This window comes from Catharus ustulatus, chromosome 1 (genome assembly GCF_009819885.2).
Source record: "Catharus ustulatus isolate bCatUst1 chromosome 1, bCatUst1.pri.v2, whole genome shotgun sequence".
Taxonomy (NCBI): domain Eukaryota; kingdom Metazoa; phylum Chordata; class Aves; order Passeriformes; family Turdidae; genus Catharus; species Catharus ustulatus.
Window position 1 is genome coordinate 13,224,632 of NC_046221.1, and position 21,157 is coordinate 13,245,788.

At 37.9% G+C, this 21,157-nt stretch overlaps 1 long non-coding RNA gene across 1 annotated transcript in view; it reads right to left on the reverse strand.

The window, feature by feature from the left end:
• Window positions 1-19,896: 19,896 nt before the first annotated feature.
• The window catches only part of LOC117005645, an 82,260-nt gene continuing 80,999 nt past the window's right edge, over window positions 19,897-21,157 (reverse strand). The window contains exon 6 of the long non-coding RNA XR_004419861.1: window positions 19,897-21,132. This is a non-coding gene — a long non-coding RNA (uncharacterized LOC117005645). The remainder of the gene's footprint in view (window positions 21,133-21,157) is intronic.

Consider the following 21,157-nt stretch of genomic DNA (forward strand, 5'->3'; position numbering starts at 1 on the left):
TATTCCCAACCTATACCTTTTTTGTGCCTGCGAGTTCCTGAATTCCCTTTTCCTGGCAATACTGTCCCTTTAAACCGGGACACCACACAAGTCAAAGCATTAACCAAAAGATGACTGTAATGAACATCAGGAAGATCAAATTAGGGTCAAGATAACTTGGTGTGCTGCTTGCTTGCTGCTTACTTAGAAGTAATTTCCTCTTTATGTGAGTTATTTGCTCAAATGAGGTTTGTAAGAGCCCTTATCTGACTCAGGCTCCAGGCACTGATGTTTGCCTTGCTGGGTCAAATCAAGCAGTGCCTGAAAGTAGTGGGAACTTTCCTTGGGATTTCAAATGGGGACAGAGCCTGAGCTAACATACACTATAGTACTATTCACTATTTTCTTCAACTCCCTGCAAATGAAAAAACCCACCCATTAACAAAAAGTAAAATCAACTAAAATTTTAACAATTGCAACAATTATTTTCTTCATTAAATTATCTTTTTTTTTTTGTCCTGAAGAGAAGCCTGCCCTTCAGCTAATTTTTTCTATTCTTTTATGCTAAAAGCCACTGTATTTCCCCATTAAGGTTGAGGACAAACATAGCATTAACTCCTAAGAAAAATATGTCAATAATTTGATCATTTCATATATTAAACACATTGATTCAGAAAAAGAGTTTCTGCTGAATTTTCAAACCCTTTTAGGCTTTCACTTTCCTACCAGTTCACCCTTTCCTGACTGAATTTTGAGCCACTTGCAGAAAGGCAGAAAGAATTCTATATTTGCCACGATACATGAAATAGAAGTATATTTTAATTTTTAAATTAATCTCATGTTGTCCAACTTTTCCAGTGTCCTCAAAGTTTCTTAGATTAATTTGTTTATAAATGTCTTTCCCATTTTTGCTTTTCTTTCTCCATTTCATTGCTTTTTGGGTTCTCCATTAGCCTTCAGGTAGTGTCTTATATAATTTTGTGGGACTATGAAATAAGCATCATATGAACTTTTGATTTCACGTTGTTCTATTTCTCCATTTTTGCAACCCATATTTTCCTATTTCATGTTATAAAAGTGCCTTGTTTTTACAGTAGTCATGAAAGATGGACTCCTTCTCTGTGAGAGACTGTTAATGCTGGACTGCTGACAGCCCAGCAGCAGAAAGGAAATGTACAAAGTGTAACCTAAATAAGAATTCTCCTTTTCTGGCAGCACTTTGCATCTCTGCCAATGCAAAGGCAGCAGCACCAGTCCAGCTCACCTGGTCCACCCAGCCTGCTGTGCCTGGTTTGGTGCAATTCAATGCATACCTAAACATGTTTACAGGTTTAGCTCCTCACTATCTGTTTCTTTACCCAGAGATATAAATAGTGGCCATCTATTAGAACCTAAATCCCTAGAGTATTCCTATAGAACAGACACCGCAGAAATCTGCCTTTATGTTTGGGTTTCTTGGGATTTTTTTTTCACTCAGTGATTAGACATCACTTCAGGAAAGCACCAAATTTTTTTAGCATCAGAATTTAATTCTTTATTCACCCTGTGCTCCTCAATAAACATATTCATTTGGAGAGCTAGTTTTATCCAGCTAATACCCAACTGCTGCTGAGTTAATCAAACAGAAGCAGCAAGGAGGCAAAAACAGAGAACAGACCTGCCACTTACACACTTTACAGCCAGCGATGGGCAGGCACCCAACCTTGCTAAAAAATTATTCTTATCCAGAATGTGTTTCTGTCCCTCTGTCTGTAAAAAAATTTTTTTTTTAAATTACAAAAAAAACCAACCAACCAAAAAAAAAAAAAGCACAAACAAAAATAAAAACATAAATTAAAAGGAAATTAAAAGGACTGAAACAACTTTAGAAATGAGACTTTAAAGCAGCTTGAAAGCAATCAGAAAACATCCATGGATACAGAGATGCAAGAGACACATTTTCATAAGATTCTGCTTTGCCTCTCCCCACTTTCCAGTCATTTCTACACAACTCCCAAGTGATTTTGTTAGAAGTAAAACAAGGGAAAATGAATTTTCCATTGAAATGGAATTTTTAGCGAAGTGATTACTCACTGACCCAAAAAATATCACAGAAGGACTTTTCTGTCCATGACATTCAGTCTGACCATGAGGATGTTTCTGTAAGATTTGAGAATTCCTGAAGCTCTGCTGAGACTTGCAGGTATTCAAGCATCCCTATTCAAACTCAAGACAGAGTTTGGCCCTCTTATTGTTCATCATCCTCAATTTATAGCACTCTTTAGAGGAGAAATTAAAAGGACAACATTTCTTTCAACGATTGCTACAGTCAGATACAGCTTAAAGAGTTAACTTCAAATTATGTTATTGTCATGATGCTGTTCAAAGTGCCTTCTTCACAAGAATCCTATTTGTAACTGTCTTCCAAATAAGCCTGGAATAAGATTTCCAAACGTTGCGGTTTCCCCTGAAGCACAGACCAACTTTCAGTCATCTCTAGGTAAAGCTAATTCACAGTCTAGTGCAAAATCCATCTGGTCTAATTAGGTGACAGAGTTTGACTCTCCCTGTTTCTCACTCTTTTCTATTCAGTTCTGTGCAAGATGGAATAGAAAACTTCATTCTAGATGTTGGAGACCAGCAAACTGAAGAGCTGTTAAAGAAATCAAGCAGGCCTCTTAAAAAAATTGATTTTCCTTCCATCAGACAAAACCCTGTGCAATGGAGACCCATTAAATAAATACATGAGGAAGCTGGTCTGTAGTGCATCCAGCACAATGGCTAAAAGAACACTGTTAAATTTACCTATGCAACCCAAAATATAATCCATATAACGTGATAGACTGCTCAAACAAGTATCTCTCACTTAAGGGAACTGCTGAAGTATTTTGGTGCAATGTGAATGCATATTAAACAGATTTATACTTCAGATGGAATAACCCTTTAGAGGTTTACCATGCTTATGGCTTCAAAATCAGGACGTAAGACTACTGACTACTAATCGGCATTTTATTGATGCCTTTTCCAGTGCAGAAGAAAAACTGTGTAGTGCACTGGTATTGTCTTTCACAGCTCCTGACTATTCTTTACAAGTGTTTCTTGTTGTTTTGAGGGGATTTCTGACTTCATTGCGTTCCTTATGCAAAAACAGTAAAGCTGTCACCAAAGAGACTTTGGGTACCAAAAAGGTTATTAGAAAAAGAGGTTATTCAAAGGTTATTAAAAAAAATTAATTTTTCCACTTGCTTTCTGAGTGAAATTGTTTCAGATAAAAACATATTTCTAGTGTCAATGGGACCTCTGGAACATATTTATTTTGAAGAATTTTATACAATTTTTAAATTACAAGTTCTCTAAGCATCAGTCAGTAATCAATATCTTTGTGATTATTCCATCCTCTACAAATTATGTGTATATCTTTTCTGAAGAAAGTTCATGGAAATAGAGATTACCTGAGCAGGAGCTATCTCAGACTTTCAGGAGGACAGAATTCAGATCCTTTTCTGGAAACCCCCCACTGCAGACATTCACAAAGCAGACTACTCAAATAATATGTCAAGTCAGCTGACCTCTACTGTCAAATAGGAATGAAAAAGAAAAGCAGCCTCTTAATTAGGAAGCCTCCAAATCATATATAAATTCATAAATCAGTGGCAATCACTCAAAAGTTGATAGGGAACCAGACACTTAATCAGTGAATTAAAGTAACGTGCTTCATTCAACTGCCACTCTTAAACAATTTCTGTCATCTATTTTAACACATTGTTCAGGTACGAAGCATATTTCATGATATAGTTTGGAAATCCCAGGGGTATGGATAACTGCAGCATCCTTAGAAATTGCAGATGGCTTTCATATTCACATTAATCATTCTTTCTCCTAACCTTAGCACAATGAAAAAGTTCGGCAATCTTCAAAATGTCCATCTCTCACACAAAAATCTTCATATTCTGAAAAAATTACAAACCTGGTTTGGAGCCAAATTATTTTTCATGAAGAAATTTCCTGGAAAAAAGAAATAAGGAATTACAGTAATTTCATGACTATAAGGCACACCCTTTTGACTAAAATTTTGGTCCGAGCCCGGAAGTGTGCCTTATAATCCAGTGCACCTTATGTATGGACAAAGTTGGGAAATTTGCCAACCTGGAAGTGCGAGCCGCGAGAGCCATGGGGAGAGCTGGTGGTGCCTCGGAGCCGCCAAGCAGCTCGGGCTCCTGGCACCGCCCCGCGGCAGAGGCTCCCAGCACTGTGGGGCGGCACGGGCTCCCAGCACCGCCCCGCGGCAGAGGCGCCCGGCACTGACGGCAGCCCTGAGCGGGGCCGAGCCCGCCCGGCACCGAGCCGAGCCAGTAAACCCCTTGATCATGTGATTCCATTACTAATTCGTTACTTTTTTGCATGCAGATCTTCGCTGCCAAAAAAAAAGTGCGCGTTATAGTCTGGTGCGCCTTATATATGGACAAAGTTCGGAAATTTGCCGAATCCCGGGGTACACCTTATAATCCAGTGCGCCTTATAGTCGTGAAATTGCTGTAATTAATTTTAATTCATTAATTATGTTATTCTGTTTCCTGGTTGATAAAAGTTTTCCACAGCAAATGGCAAAGCTGTTCATATGGGAAGTCAGAAAACTTTTTCTCTGAAAAAGTTCGATTTTGAAAATAGTTCTCTTTCAGAAAGAAAATAATTCTCTTTCAGACAGTCACTTCCACAGAAAATCTCTGCTCAGCCCATTAAGCACAAGAAGTTATCCAGATTCTCCAAAAAGTTGACATATATCACACGAAAAGGCAACACGAAGTATTTTGTCTATATCATTGTAACAAAAAAATGTGTTACTATCTTTTTGTAGTGTCTAGCAGTACCTTCTTGTCTTAGAGGGGAAATGCAAAAGGATTCCTGGGAAAGCAGTTTCAGGAACTACTGGTACCATGAGGCAACGTTTCCTAGATCTACTGACATAAAACGCTACAGAAGGGTGAAACTTCCAATTTCAGCAAAGTCAGGACTTTTTCCCTTACAAAATGCTGGCATTTCAGCAAAAATACATATGATTTTGTAGCGTGTTTGCATTTCACTTGAAAAATATAATGGGTAGGATGAGTGTTTCCAGACAAGTTCTCTTAAGGAGTGAAAATGGTTGGCAGAAGTTCAGTTTTAAGACTGTTGCTTGTCGCTTCGGGACACACATCTACCACTACAGAAGCAGACATTCTCCAGATCTGGTCTGAGGGAGCAGTAAAAGCTCATCACAGTGAAAACAATCTGACTCTGCTCCAAAAGAGAGAAAACAGAGATTCACCAAGCTATATACCACCTGGAATGGCTTTGCAGGTCAAACTTCAAATATATCCTATGAGTGAAGAGTTTATTTTCTTTTTGCTTCCAAGAAGTTCCTTCTTAAAACAAATCAGTTTGTGGGATTTATGGCACCTATACCCACTGACAGAGTCTATACAAACTACTTGTGTGTTGCCAGGCCATTAGATATGCAGCTAGGTGAAGGTGCAAAGAAGACATCACCTGTGTAATAGATTTCTTCACCTGGTGACAGCATTTCATTTTTTTCCCCATCTGGAGACTGAATACACCAAGGATCCTAGGAAACAACTCTGTGAGATAAGATATAAGGGAGCTTTTGCCCAGCTTAAGCCAATACAAGGTCCAGTGAGATTTTCCAGCTGGAATTTGCTTTTTCTGCCTCTTACATGTGCACTCCCAGCCAACGTGTGAATTTGTCATCAGGCTCTAACAAATTGCTGTTTGTTTTGTAGGCTGCCTATGTCATCCCCAGCAGGAGCAAGCAGAGTGCAGAGCAGGAGGTCTCACAGCTGGCACAGCAGCCCCCACTGACAGACACGAGCCAGCTGCTGGGATTTAGCTGCTGTGTCCCTGCTCCCCACACAGGCTGATCCTGCAGCACAAACTCACAGCCAGCTCTCTTCCCACTGTTTTGCCATGCCTGTGCTCTGTGACCCCAGCTTCAGGAGAGCTTCCCTTTTCATAGCCACAATTGCTCAGTTCTAGCAGAGAGCCAGGCCACAGACCCAGAAGTAACCCAAGACTGCCAAAACCCTCCCAGGTAAAATCACCCTGCATGCGACAGAACTGTGTCCTGTCCCCACATACTCTTAATCAATGCCAATTATTCATTCCTTTTAAGGTAGTATTAAGAGATTCTGTTATACATGTTGCAAGGACGTTGTCATTCTTTCAATTTCTCCATAGAGCAGCAAATGATGATAGATGAGTAACCTAATAAGGAGACTTTTATGTTGTTTCAAGAATATCACTGGAAGGGCTTTCCCATTTCAGAACAGAGCTGCTGGGGACTTTTTTATTTCAAAAAATACATATATACTTGTCACTTATACATTTCAAGAACATAACCACAAAAATGAGCCCTTTTTGCCCTCTCATATTTAACATTCATCTGGCAGTAGTTAGCAGTCCTCTCCTCTCCTCTCCTCTCCTCTCCTCTCCTCTCCTCACATATTTATGTAACAAGCCTACCCATTTTTGAGCTTAAGAAAAACTTCATCAAGGAGGAGTGGAGCTAAAAGAACTCCTAAATAGGCTATTCCTCCTTCCTTTTTTAAACCTCTCTCATTCTATTTCACTTTGATGAGCTGTGATGATGTCCCTGACCAATCTGTCACAGCTTGACCTCAATGCCTCATATGGTCTAAGCATCTCTCTGAAAAAAAAAAAAATATATATATAAATATAAATATAAATATAAATATAAATATAAATATAAATATAAATATAAATATAAATATAAATATAAATATAAATATAAATATAAATATAAATATAAATATAAATATATATTATATATATATATATATGAAGGTTTTTTTCCTAACATCACTGGGAAAAAAAATTTAATTCCACTTCCTGGTGCTTCCTATAAGCTGAAATTAGAGGATGACCCCACAAGCACAAATATAACAAATATGCCTTTACTAACTCTATCAATGAAAAAGTAGAGAAAGAAATAATTTTCTGCTGTAAAATTTTAAAAAAAGTCCCACACATTGTCTGTGATGTTAACCTTTACCAAACAGTTATGAAGCAGATTGTTGCAGTGACTTCTGCTGTGATCACAAAAGAAAAGATCTAGAGCTGTAAAATGAAATTGAGGTCCTGCACATCCCTGAGAAGAGCCCTCTTTCTCTCAAGGTGTCTTTTTGCCTTCTTTCCTCAGCCCTCAGGACAGAGGAAGCCTCACCTCAGGTTTGTGTTGCCAGGCAATGAAGCTGTACTGTAAAGATGGGAATTCTGAATCTCAGCTCTCTAACTTTCTGCAAAATGCATCTGTAGGCAAAGTCAAAATTGTATTTTGAGAAAATTCTTCATGGCAGTCTTTGTCCTGAAAGATTTTCAGGCAGACACAAGAAGAGGTGCAGAAATCTTACCTGGGCATACAAAATTACATTCAATGAAGTACAAGGAATATAAGCACCTTTCTTCTGGCTGTACTCAGGCCCCTGTGTCTCCCTTGAGTTGCTTCTGGAAACCTGAGCAGCAACTGGACCCAGTTGGGTAAATGCCCTGTGTAGTGAATTGCAGATCAGAGGGTGGACAAAACATGATGGATATCCTGTCCAATTCTCAGTGAATCCAGAGTGTAGAGATCCCACTCTAGAGCAAGGGAGAAGGAAGGCATCAGGCTGCCAGACAAATATTTCATATTTCTCTTGAGAAGAGACTAACTCCTGAAACTCAAAGAAGGTGCAACCAAGTTCTGTCACTTGCCTTTAAAGTGGCTGTTTTTCTCTCTTAATCTTCATGTTTTGGGGGTTTTTTAATAATTGCACACAGTCAGAAGTCATCTTGGGACATGATCAGTTCCAAATTCTATGGAATAAGAAGGAGGAGAGAAGCAGAATTTAGGTCACTGGGTACTGTTGACTAAGCCTTCCCACTGAAAAGCAGAGGGACTTTGCCTAGACAGAGGACTGATGGTGAAGGGGAATAAGAGGCACATCTGAATCTGTACTGTGTGGGTTAATAGTAGGATTACCCTCAGATGAGAGTTTGCCTATTGACCAGCTGCTCTGGCAGCCAGCAGCATGAGCCCCTTTGAACGCAGGGGAGACAAGAGGGCTGCAAATTAACTTCCTTTAAAGCCAGGGCAGCCTTTTGCCTTGGTCAAGTGAAAGGTAGCATGGGTCTGGATGGTCATGCTCTGCCCATTAGATTTTTTTTCCATCTTGCATTTTACAGATGCTCCAAATGAAGGAGAAAGATTCCTGCCTTGAGGCTCCTTCCTGAGTTATACAAAATGAATCATGACTTTATGCAAGAAAACAAAGTTATCTCTTGACAGGAAAAAAGAAACAGGGAATGACAGAGATTCAAAAAAATGCAATGTATGGACTTCATGACTCTTGAAATAAAATAAAATAAAAATCCAGACACCACATTGTGTCAGGTCATTTAAAATCAGTGCCATTTTTGTTCTCAGCTGCGTACTCTGCCCTGAATTCAGAGCTGTCATGGATCTTTGTTCTTAAATCTCTGTGAAGCATTGCAAAGATGGAGCTGTTCCACTTCTCCACCCTCACTGCCTTCAGGTTTATTCTCCTTCCCCCTCTATTACTTCTCTTTGTATTTTATTTTTTTTAAATCCATTCCTCTTTGCTCTCCCTTTCAGCTGCCCACTCCTCCCCAGTTACGTTCAACCCTGTCCACTGGTCTCTGTTCGCCTCAGCTCTTCATATTTACATCACTTATCTTTCCCCTTTCCTATCTCATGCTTCATGCATTTCACCTGTGCCTTCATGGTCCACAACAGCAGTTTTACCTGCTGCATTTGAGCTCTAGCTAACCCTGAATCAGTGTTCACACTGAGAGCAGCACAATGCTACATCTCACAGAAACCAGGACCTCTGCTATACATGCAGATTTGAGCTGTCCAGGCACACTTTTCTTCTAGTGTACTGTACATGGAAAATAAGCTGTAATCTTGATCTGTTCATTGAATTCCAATGATCTGAATTCATTCACGCTGGCTACTACAGGAACTCTAAGTGAAAGACTGGACCCTAAGAAAGTGAAATTGCTGGTTAGGTGTTTTGAAGGGAAAGTTTTGCTTTTCCAAAAAATGATCATTTATCAGAATCTTTCTGCAGCAACACTGAATATTGAAAATACTGGAAAGGGGGGATTTTTGACATGAAAAAGAGAAAAATCTTCATAGATAGTCTGTTAAGACAATTGTTCTTTCATTTCCCTCAGCTCTTGTCTGACTGCTTAAAATGGGTCATTTGCATCCTCATACCATATCTGGAGAAGCTTAAACCCATTCAGACAAGATTTTTGTTGTTGGTTTGCTGTCCTGATTAAGTGCTGTGCTGGTTTTGGCTGGGCTAAAGTTAATTTCCTTCACAGTGGCTAATATGGAGCTATGCTTTATGTGTGTTGTGGAGTTTGTGTTGTAAAGTCTTAAGGAAAGACAAAGACCGTGTCCAGAAAATATTACCCTTTCCCATTCTCATAATAAAAAACTTCACTTAACATTCTGGGCATTAGCTGGCACAGGTTATGAACTTTTTTTTTTTTTACTACTTACATTTGACCAATATTTTTGTTTTGCCAATCATGCTTCTCCTTATTCAGCAATAAAATACACACGACATTTTCATTTAACAAGAATATATTCTGGAAGATTGCTGTGAAATTTTACAAAACAATTGTCAAAAAATCCCATGTGTTCCCTATATATTTTTTTACAAAAATCACAGAGAAATGATGACATTTCCTTTGACACTGCTCTTGATTCATGCACTGTGGTTCAAATTCTGCACTATTAGACATAAATGCTATTGTGCTAACTTCATTTCTCACTAGCAAAGATTTTGGCCAAACATGTAAGAAATTCTTATAGTTCTGCTCAAACCTTCTTCTGTTGTTAGAGAAAAGACAGGCGCCAGACTCTTTTTGGGGGTGCTCAGTGACAGGACAAGGAGCAATGTCCATAAACTAAAATGTGAGAAGTTTGAGCTCAGCATGAAGAAGTAAGTTCTCTACATTGGGGGTGACAGAGCTCTGGAACAGCTGCCCATGGAGGTCATGGACTCTGCCTCTCTGGGGACGTTAAAACCCACCGGGGCACATTCCTGTGTCACCTGCTCCAGGTGACCCTGCCTTGCCAGGTGGGTTGGACTGGATGATCTCCAGGGGTCCCTTCCAACCCTACCAATTTCATGATTCTGTGAAATGCATTTTCCCAGAAAAGGGAAGTGTATTATGCTATGCAAAAATAGCCTTGTTGTTATTCAGTACAGAAGGACTTAAACCAGGACACAAATATACTCTCTGAACCTGAGAATTATTTTTGGAGACTGCTTTTGGGAAAGGGAAACCTGCTTGGTCTTTGTTTAAACTAGAACCAGTATTGTACTGACTGGCTTAGATTTTCAATGCATTTTCCAACCTGTTGGACACCTTCCACAAATATAAAAAGACACGACAGACATAAGTGAAGAGAAAGAGAATGTTACTTTTGTGCACAAATTCCTCCCCAGGGGTTTATAAAGAATGTCTGTACACATTTTTGTGTAAAGATACAGGACAACTTTACTATAACAGAGAGGGGCAGTAAAAGCAAATTTATTATCATTTTTATCATTCCTGACAGTATTTCCAGCAGACAGCCCAGAACCATGAGCTGTGCCTCAGAGTTTCCACACCCGAGAAGATCTGGGAACTGAAATTCACTGCTCCTGTCAAAGTGGTCTAAAAGAATGGGTCTCCTCTTCTAGTCCACACTCTGTTCCTGCACACAAAGTCACAGAAACAGAGAGGATCTGGAGAAATGTTTTTTTTTCCAGAAGCAAAATTAATTTATTTTCCTGATGAGTTTAACTGAAAAACTAGATAGTTTAGCATGGTATGTTTTTTCATTGGGTTTGGGGTTTTTAAATTGCAAGCTGCCTTTTTTTCAGATTGAAGTTTCTTTTCCTATCTGTTAACTCTGGATCATTTTTATTCAGTGCCACTGACATAACAGCTCATAACAGGACAGTTGTTGGGAGATAATAGAAGTTTCAAAAAAACCAGAATCCTCCGAGAATATTCTTCCAGAAGCAACAAGCCCAGCGATTCACTGTTGCCACACAGAATTTCTGCAGTATCTTCTTCCCTCTTGAAAGAAGCCTGTTACCTACACTATAAGAATCGAAGAAATATATACTGTATATACTGGAATGAGAAAAATTTGGGAAAAAAAAAATGTTTTTCCATTGCAATTAGTTTTACTCATGTGATTTGCAGGAATTTCTGATCTATTCCGAGTGGAATAGAAATGGAAAGCATGCATTGCTGAGTATAGCAGCTCATACTGCTGTATTGTTATGCAGTGCAGGACTAAGGGAGTTCAATAAAAGATTAAATACATCCCTAAAAAACCTTCTGAAAACACAGAACTGTTTCTGTATTATATCAGAAGATTGAGTCGCCTTTTCCACTGGCTGATTTTACTGACCAAATTCTGCCCTTTGTTTGGAATATAACATTTGGCTGCTCTCTAACATTAAGCAACACTGTTCCATTTCAGCTGCAGTGCTTCATACCTCCACAGTGCCCAGGGAGTGATGTAGTAGGATTATTCCAATGACTTTCCAAAGCCACAGGCAATGAACAATGACACTTGAGACTATGGACACCTCACACAGTAACCGCTAGAGAAAATACAAAGGCGTCTAAGAGGTTCAAGTCCTACATCTTTTCCAAATTACATTGAAAAAGAAAAAAAAACATAAAAACAAACAAAAACAAACAAAAAATATTTCTGTCTTTCATGGTTAAGTCATATTTTAACACCCCATGCTTGGTGCTCGGATCCCAGATTCCATCCACAGCTAAAAATGGACTTCTCAGGTGAAGCTTTTTTAAAGCTGAGTTTTAAAACACTAAAAAAAAAAAAAAAAAAAACCACAAAAAAAAATCCGAGTTATAAGTGGGTCTGGAAGGAAAAGTATAGACATGACTGAATATAACTACATTTATAACTAAAATCTGACAGTTCCAGGACTTACCCAAAACTCCTAAGCAGTTACTTTCAGTTGGCTCTGATAATTTTTTAATATCTCTGCTTATAAAACTCTTTAAGGGGAGTTTCATCACTGCATTCTCCAGCTCTCCTGCAAAGAGGAAACATACTGAAGAGAATTGCTTCTGACTTGAATCTTCACCAACATTGTCTATATTTTGTTGGCCTGTGAATGCAACTATAATACTACATCTGTGTATCAGGCTCTCTTTGAATTCTGAAATTTATTTCTATAATCTTTTAAATCAGCAAGAATTAGGCAAACTCTTCATTTTCTAAACAAATTCTACTAGCATTCACTGAATAACACAAGTAAATGCACTTAACAACGTCTGAAACTTGTCTACTTTGCAAACAGGAAGATAATGTTGCTCAGAAACTTTTTTTTAAATATCAAATATACCTCGATTTTACAGTATTTTTACTCCAGCTACCAAACGTCTTAGATCACAGAAAACTTCTGGATTCGTGGCAGTCATCTTCTTCAGAAAGCATTTCACTTTTCTCACGGTGCTGCAAATGCTTTTCCCTGAGGTTGAAAGTGAAGACACAGTGCACTGTGATACTCAACTGTTACAAATTGGACCCCTCCACTCATTTCCCTGAACCTGATAAGCATCCTGCATCAAATTTTTGGGTAATAGAGGACTCCCCATATATGAGGCAACACTTGAAAATTTTGATGGACACTTTTGCTTCTCCTTTGGAAGATGGCATTTTTTAATAACTACCATGTCTGTAAAGGAAAAAAACAGCATCAAATAAGCAACAGTGTAAGAATCTAGTATGAAGAAAGTGCAAGATTAAATTGATGAGTTTCTTTTGTACTTATCACCATGATTGCATGCCAATGTATGCGCTGGATATGTACATAATTAATACATGTAATTTCATGAGAGTGTTGTAAGGTCCTTAGAAAAGTTTAGAAACTAGACCAAATTCAGGCAAGAGAGAAAATTGCCAAATAAAAAGGATTTTTACAGGCAATTCATGCATGGAAGGAAAAAAAATCCTCTTCATGGCTTGACAAAAACATTCAAGGAGAATCCTCATTCTTCTAACTAATTGCTATTTTTGTCAGAAATGTAAGCGATTGTCATGGCACATCATAAATTACTGATAACATATCACCAGTGAACATTTGTAAGTGAGATAAATGCAGAAAGTATTTATACTGCTTCCAGACCAATTAACACTCTGCCACCCTTCACCACCCAAGTTTGCTGGTATTTGAGTTATTGACAATATGAAGCTGCTTGTCTTTAAATAATCTTAGCTGCTGTGGGGTATTATTATCCCAGATGCACTGCAGAATTCCAAATCCAAGTCAGTTATGAAATTTTCCCCCAGCTCCCTCAAAAGGGGCCCTTGTTGACTTCTCAAGTGCTCTGGCAGCCAGCGCCCACAGTTGCTCTGTGGAAAGATGTGACTCATGCACAATTCATTCATTTAAAATTCTCTCCAGCTCAATAACTTCTGGCAGTCGTTTCAGCCTTTTCTGGGTGTCAGAAGCACAGGCTGTTTTATCTGGATGTTCTCTCTTGTTAAGTGGAGGAGCTGGATTATCTCATTACATTCCCATCAATCAGGTGCTGCTCACCAAATATTACAGATGAGCCAACAAAGAACATTGTAAAGCTTTGTACTGTTTTTGCTGCTGCAATGGCTGACCATTCAGTCCTTACATGATAATTTCTTGGAAATTAAGGAGTTTTAAGGCAAAACTTCAGTGATTTCATATAGCACAAACAATTTCTGAACTATTCTAACCTAGTGTGACTCAAATCAATCTTTGAACCTGTATTCCAAGAATTCCCCCTTCTCTAGCAAACTCAGACAGCCTGTTGACTGACATTGCATGAGACTGCTTTTTGGAAAGGTGAGTCTGTCTTCCACCAACCCCACTGCTTCTTACAGCTACGTTAATGTACACATGGCTTCTGATGAAAAACACCAGGCAATGAACAGCCCCTTCATTAGGAGTTTCTAGATCTGATCACTTCCCACCAAAATAATGTTCCTGTTCTGCTCATGATACATGTGGAACTAATTCAAAACCAACCTACAATCCTATCATCTTCTGCAGCAAAATGCTCTAATTCACCACTGTCTTCTAGAGAGAGGAAAATAGTGAGATAGCATTATCCAAATGGCAAGCCTTTAAATTTTCACACCCTCCTAGGCTGCGTGACATACACAGTGTGTCCTAAAGTGTCTTCTCAGATCCAGAGGCTGGGAGTGTTTTGTCACTAGTTGGGATTTGTTAATAAAAATATTACTGAGGTTGGGGAAACAAATACACAAACTGCAATTTTATTGTTCTTTCTGTTTTCCAATGCCTCTGCTCATCAGTCTACCAAAAACTTTTGGTTTTTCAGGCAAATGCCAAGCACGAGACAATCTCCCATCCTCAAAATTCAAGATATCCTTTTAGAGTTTTCTGCAATGACTGCATATTTCTACATTTAAAATTGTGTTATTGGATACATCAGAAACAGCACTGAGGAGTCCTGTGCCTTTTTAATGCTTTTTTGAAAAAATTTCTATCACTCTAAGTACTTAGGTTGCTCACAAACCCCTGCACAACTGGCAGAACCCACATCTGACCTGCAGCCATACTTAGCAAAGCCATCTATCTGAACATGATTTTGACAATTTGTGAGATACAGGTTTTTAGAACTATATATGTAAGACCATATTTGGAAATGGCTAGTCAAAGTGAGTTCAAGTGAGAGCAGAACTTGCAAAAAATTTAGCAAAACATTTTCAAAACTTCCATTCAGCTATCTCAGTACTCTTTTGCTTTGATTCATCATTGTTACCCTTAGCCACCTAGAAATTTAATGCTTCACCTAAGGTACCCTTTCTCATTTTGGTCAAATACTCTGTAGTTACCTTAGGCCTACAATTCAATTTCAGATTTTGTATTCTTCCTGAGACAATAAAAACAGAGGGTATTTCCAGTCAACCATAAGGCATCTATGATTCAAAATTCCAATAAAACTAGATGTGAGCTAAGACAAAATTTTTTAAAAGATAAAATGCTTTGTCTTATAAGGTACTGTTAAAAGATACCCTGGAATGTACTTCCAGATTGTCCTGGCTCTGGATACAACTCAGCAACACTCTGTAGTAACACCACCATCCAAGTCATGCAGCTGTGTGCAATTTTATCCATTTGAAGCAAAACAAAGCTTCTTACCCTGGCAGGAATCTCTGGAGATGCACTCACAGCATTTGCATGGCAACAGCAATGCTGCACTTCAGGCACTTTTTCAGGTAGTAGCAATGTGCAATCAATAAGTCACACTGAACAGGTTTTCCCATTAAGCACTGGCTTTCCCTTTGAAGGTTTTTTACAGATACATGCCATTGATTGGTCTGGTACCACTCAGATTACTCTGTGCAGTATTCCTTGGTATTAGACAGGTGTTAATACTGCCTGTAATGAGTGCATTCCTAATTAGGAAAATCCACTCTGTGGGCTGATTTCAATTCCTATTGATTTTGATTTTAATTTTCCTCTTATTAGGAGAAAATTAGGAAGGCAGTTTGTGCATGGGTGTGTTAGGAAAGTCAGGGAAGAAAAATCAGTAGTGAGTGTTTATTGTTCTATCTGCACTTTCTCAAGGATGAACTCGGATAGATTGTTTGGAGGAAGGTTAATGAATTTAGACCAGGGTTTACAACAGCTGCCAGCACAGGGGGAGAGGCTGGGGGGAGCAATCTGCCCGAGGTGAGGAGAGGCTCTTAGGGTAGCAGGAAAGCACATGCTGAGAATTCTGCTTTTTTGATAGGTCAAGTAAAGTGCAATTTATGAGATCAATAAACAGACCTGCCACTATTATGGATTAACCAGACTTTCCTTCATCCAGAGGTTTCTGCATTACTGGAGAAAGTGTATATTATTCTGGAACCTTCTGAAATAGTTTTAGTTGGAATATGCAGGGAAAGGAGGCAGGGAGGACGAAGGGAGACAGGATCATCACAAATTCAGTTTTTCTTACTTTTTTTAATCAAAACATTCTTATACATAAGTTTCAATACAAAAGTTCACATTTTTTGTGGTTCATTAACCACATAGAGCTCCTAATATGACCCAAAAAAAAAAAATTTGAAGATTTGGTTTCTGTATACATGAAAATCTTTCCTCACAAATTCTCCCTTATGCTCTCTCCCATCTAACACTTACATGTGTCAACCTGCTTAGCTCTCCACCAAAATAACAAAACTGGTGAAAGCCTCATGCATCTTTACTTTTTATGGTGGTGTGCCCTCGTGCAGGTCCCCTGTTCCCTCTTTGGGACCAGTTAACATGCCCTCTAAGAGATGAAATCGTGTTCCTTGGCAAGTTTAGCATGTGGTAGTACTGAAATAATGGGTCTGGAGCAATAGCAGAGCTGAGCAGCCAAATGATGAACACATGGTAAATTCCACGATTATATGTGAGACCATGAAGTTAAAGTTCACAGGAGAGAAGTTATCTTCATTGAGAGGAGCATTACAGGGACACTGAAATCACTTACCCCTGAAATTATGGACTTGCATGAACAGCTCATCTTTAGCTCTGTATTTTTGAAACACTAAGAATTACACAGCTTCAGCCCTCATTGAGGTTTCTTGAAACTAATATCTAATATCAATAATAAAGAACCTTATTCTTTCATTTTTTAAAACATATTGCCATATGAAAAAATAATGCTGCCTTGCTTGAAGCCAAATAAAACAATTTAGATTTGGAGAATAGATATTTTCAGCACAAAAAGAATTTAAAAAATGACAGCACTTGCATCAGACCAGAAAGCAAACTATCATTTCTTATAAGTTTGTTTGCTAGATAGGATGAGCCATGAACATCATGCCAGTGCTATTTGAAATGGGACAATGGGATATATTTTCTTGTGAAGATTTTGGTTGAAGCATCAAAGCATTAAAAAAAACAACAACACAACAAACAAACATCTGTAAATGTTTAAATCATATATTTTATAAATATATATGTAAGTATACACGTATTTAATGCCTTACTCCAAGATTCTTGGTAATGTGTATTTATGGGATAAGTTCTACTACCTGAAAAGTAGAAGAAAGAGAGAGAAACCAAGTAAATGTGAGTGAATATTTTTATAGTTATTTTAAGTAGTTACTCTGTGCTGCTGAAATGCTAATTATTTGTTTAGGAAAAATGACAAGTAGTAATTTATTTAATGAAATACATTTCGGTTTCAAAAAATGTCAGGATCATACATACCATCTGGCTTGTCTTAATCAGGTATACAATTCATTCACTTTTATCCAAATTTAGCTGAGATATCAGATGCCTGCACTATCTGAGTATAATGACAAATATGTGAATATTTTTCTGTGTTTCCATACTTTCACAAATATTAATACAACTGTTGGAACCACTTGTCACTTATGTGATCCTTTATTTTTTGACCTTCTCCACCACAAATTAGATCAAACACCAAGAAAATAAAATATGAAAGTTGGAAGAGTCCCATGGTTTTCAAATGTAATATTTCTTTCTTGTTTTTACAATGGTGGTACATAGGCTGCTACAGACATCACAAGACACAGATAGGGGACTTCCAAGCTTACAGCCAGGTGTTGTACATTTATCCGTTTTCCACTCCTGGCTCCAAGGATCTGACTTTCAAACACTCATATTCCATGTTTGCAATTTTTGGGTAGCTACTTGCCTTGTCTAGGGCAATATTTACATTTCCTATTTTTATCACAGAAACCTTCTACTCCATAAGACACTGAAGACTTTTCACAATTCAGTGCCCTAGATTCTGTTCTTTACCACCTCATCACAACCCTAGTTTTTTTCTCTAAATACTAATTTCTCTAAATACTAATTCCCATCCAAAAAATCCCAGTTGTTATGATCTAGATAGGATCAATCTTGGACAAGATGAACATACAGAATAGAGGACACCCAGAAGAGTTTCTGTCCCCACATCCAGTACCATCATCACAGTTTACACAGCTCTCCAGTTGTTGGAGGTGTGATGGAAGATTTGAGACATCTTTTATCTTAATTTAGGGTTGGTACAGTGACACAGATTTGAGTGTAAGCTGGCCACCAGCCACCAGTCCCAGCAACTACCACCTTGTTGTAGTGGTATGAAAGCAATCTCCTGCACTGTCTGTGCCGTTACAGGCTTTGCATCTTATAAAGGTCAAAGGAAAGTGGGAAAAGAAGCTGTAGTCTTTTTAAAATAATCACATAGGCTAAATGATACCTTATCTGTACATTATATCTTTCTCAGATTTTTGTGGGTTATTTTCCCTGCCTTTTCTAAGAAGTTATTTTAAAATTTGAGTCTCTTGCAAATCCCATTGTTTCACATGTGGAAATACAATCTCAATTATTGAGTGTTTTCCCAATTGGTACAAAGTGTTGCTCTTAGTTGCTCGTGCATGTGTGTTACAAGTTTCTGGCTAAGGCTGAGGGCTGCTGACCTGTTTGTTCTTCACAGTGTAAAGCCAAAATTCTTCACTGAATGATAACACAATTTGAAGGGTTGATGAATGTGAGGAGACAGCCAGTAGAGTGAGAAGAATTGGACAATCTTTCCTCTAAAGATGCAGCACTGCCTGTCTAATAGATCCTTGTATTGCCAATTTAGGCTGCTACTGCAAACCACCTTCTGAAAATCATTTCATTGTGTTTGCTTTCAACTGCTTGTGAATTTTGGAGCAGTGACAGAACCAGAGGAGGAACCTGTGGAATCTCAAGGCCTGCAGAACCAAAACTTTCTGGAAGAAAGTCATCTTGCAGCACTGAGATGCTAATGAACAGGAGACAGCCACAGGATGCTTCAGTGCTACAACAGCCATCGTGAGAAGGGTCTGGTTGCTGTGCTGTTAGATATCCAAAAAGATCTGATAAAACACTACAGACTCATTCCTCTCTTTCCCACTACTGCTTTACTCAACATTTTCATAATTAAATGTTTCATCTTCAGCATTTGAAAAGGTTTTCTATTTCAGAATTAAATTGGATTTTTAAAGGGGTTAAATAAGCATGGGGGAATAATGTCATTGTTTCTTTAATTCAAAATATTTTTTCAGGTTTAATGTTATTTCATTATATTGAGAAGAATTGCAAAGATTTGCTATCCAAACAAAAAAAAACTTAATTACTAACGAATATAAATAAATGTGGAACTGGAATCAATTAATTGCAAGTAAGCAAAGATCTTCTTAAGCTAAAGAATAAATTAAAAATAAATAATTCCCAAAGTTTGTTACAAAATCCGTACTTAAAACTACAGCTGCAGATGAAACTTCATAGATTTAGGTAGCTAAAGAACTGCCTTTATTTATCTTTTATGCACTCTTAGAAGCTAATATAAATGCAGTTTCCCATTTCAGGGAACTGGTTTCCCATGATTATTGCACTCCACACTTTGAATATTATATCATATATAGGAGATTATATATATATATATTAGCTTCCTTCTAATATGTATCCAGCCATGCATAGTCTAAAATGTATGCGATTTAAAAAAGGTGGAGTTCCTCATCAGCTGACAGTGTTCTGCCAGGCTTTGCCTTCTTTATGCACCTGAAAGTTCATTATTTGATCTGAAGCTATTGACTGGGGTCCCTCAATACCAACATAAGCGCCGTTGGAGTGAGATTCACCCATCTGAAATAAGGGACCCAAAGCAGGTCATCTGACTTTCCTTCCATTCATTATAGAGCAGACTAAACAATATACTGTGGACTTTTGAAAAGCAAAATTAAGATGAAATTAAGTCTCCTACCATGTAAAGTTTGTTTTCAGCAACAGGAAAACAAGCATAAATTTTAAGAAGTACAATCCCTTCATTTTCTACAGATGTTTAGAGTTCCTGGGCTAAAAAGTGTTGTTAAAAATTACAGAAGTATTTATGTACACAGTAATTGTCAATGACCAAGTATCTAGGCTGCTGCGATCTATTCCCTTTATTATTATACTTGATTCTTAACAGTGAAGTTTTTTCCCTATAGTCTAAGGATTCAAAAAGTACCTCTATCTTGTCAGAAACACTAAACAGCTTTTCTGTTCTTACAAATTTTCAATATGGCAAACCAGTTTTCTGGTAACCCTCCTTTAAACATAAACCTTTCCATGGTGCTTCCTTTGAGAGGCTGAGTGTTCACAGTGCTACTTAGATCAGCCATTCTGCTCAAGTTCCACATCACCTCCCTGTCTTTCTCTACTTAAAAAACCTGCTCTGCTCATTGAATTATTAAGACTTCCACCCAGATCTGTCCTCTATACTTACAACATTATTGTATAATTGGAAAATGATTTAGCAACAGGCAGTGAGTAGAAAAATCAATAGACCTTGATAATGAGATCTGTCCTACATGTTCTTAATCAATTATTTAAAAAAAAGAAAGTATATTACAGAGGTGCTTCACATGTTACTAATCTTGCAAGCCAATGTTCTGTATTCCTATTTTACTAATAAGGTCTTGTGAGGAAGAGTGAACTCTGTTTAAACTATCATTCATCTTCATTTCATATCCTGCCAAGTCCCTAAGCAAGGCCAGAAGGGCACGAAGCTTTTGTGAAATAATAAACTATTCCTTACTCAGAACGTTGATGATATTATCTCCACTGATAGAGCATCTGTTTTCTACCTCATTAATCACAAACATTGCAATGCTATAAACCCTGTTCTTGAATCTTAAAGAAACAATATTTAGCTTATTTTGGCCTTATCTTTTTGACAAGCTCTGCTCTGCCTACTGTAATGGCAGAATTGTTTTCCCTTCATGTCCTAATAATTCAGTATATCTATGTATAATTCAGTAATCTATACAAAGTAATTTTTTTGTTCTTCTTTTGATCAGATTATTTCACTTTTAGAGAAAAAAAACTCTACTGAAATGCAGATTAGACAGCTTCTCTGTGATAATAATTGTCTTTTATTCTTGCTTTGTTAAGTCTTTTAATACCCAAGCAGAACACCTGGGGTACCAATGTGCCATTTAGACCTTGACCTGTGCTGAGTGCTGCACGGCCTCACAAGACCAAGAGGAGAATGAAATTCTGAAAGCTCAACCTGAAAGTCGTGTTTGCCTCCCCTTTATTCTGGTGTCACCTGTAAGAAAGCAAAAGTGTTATTA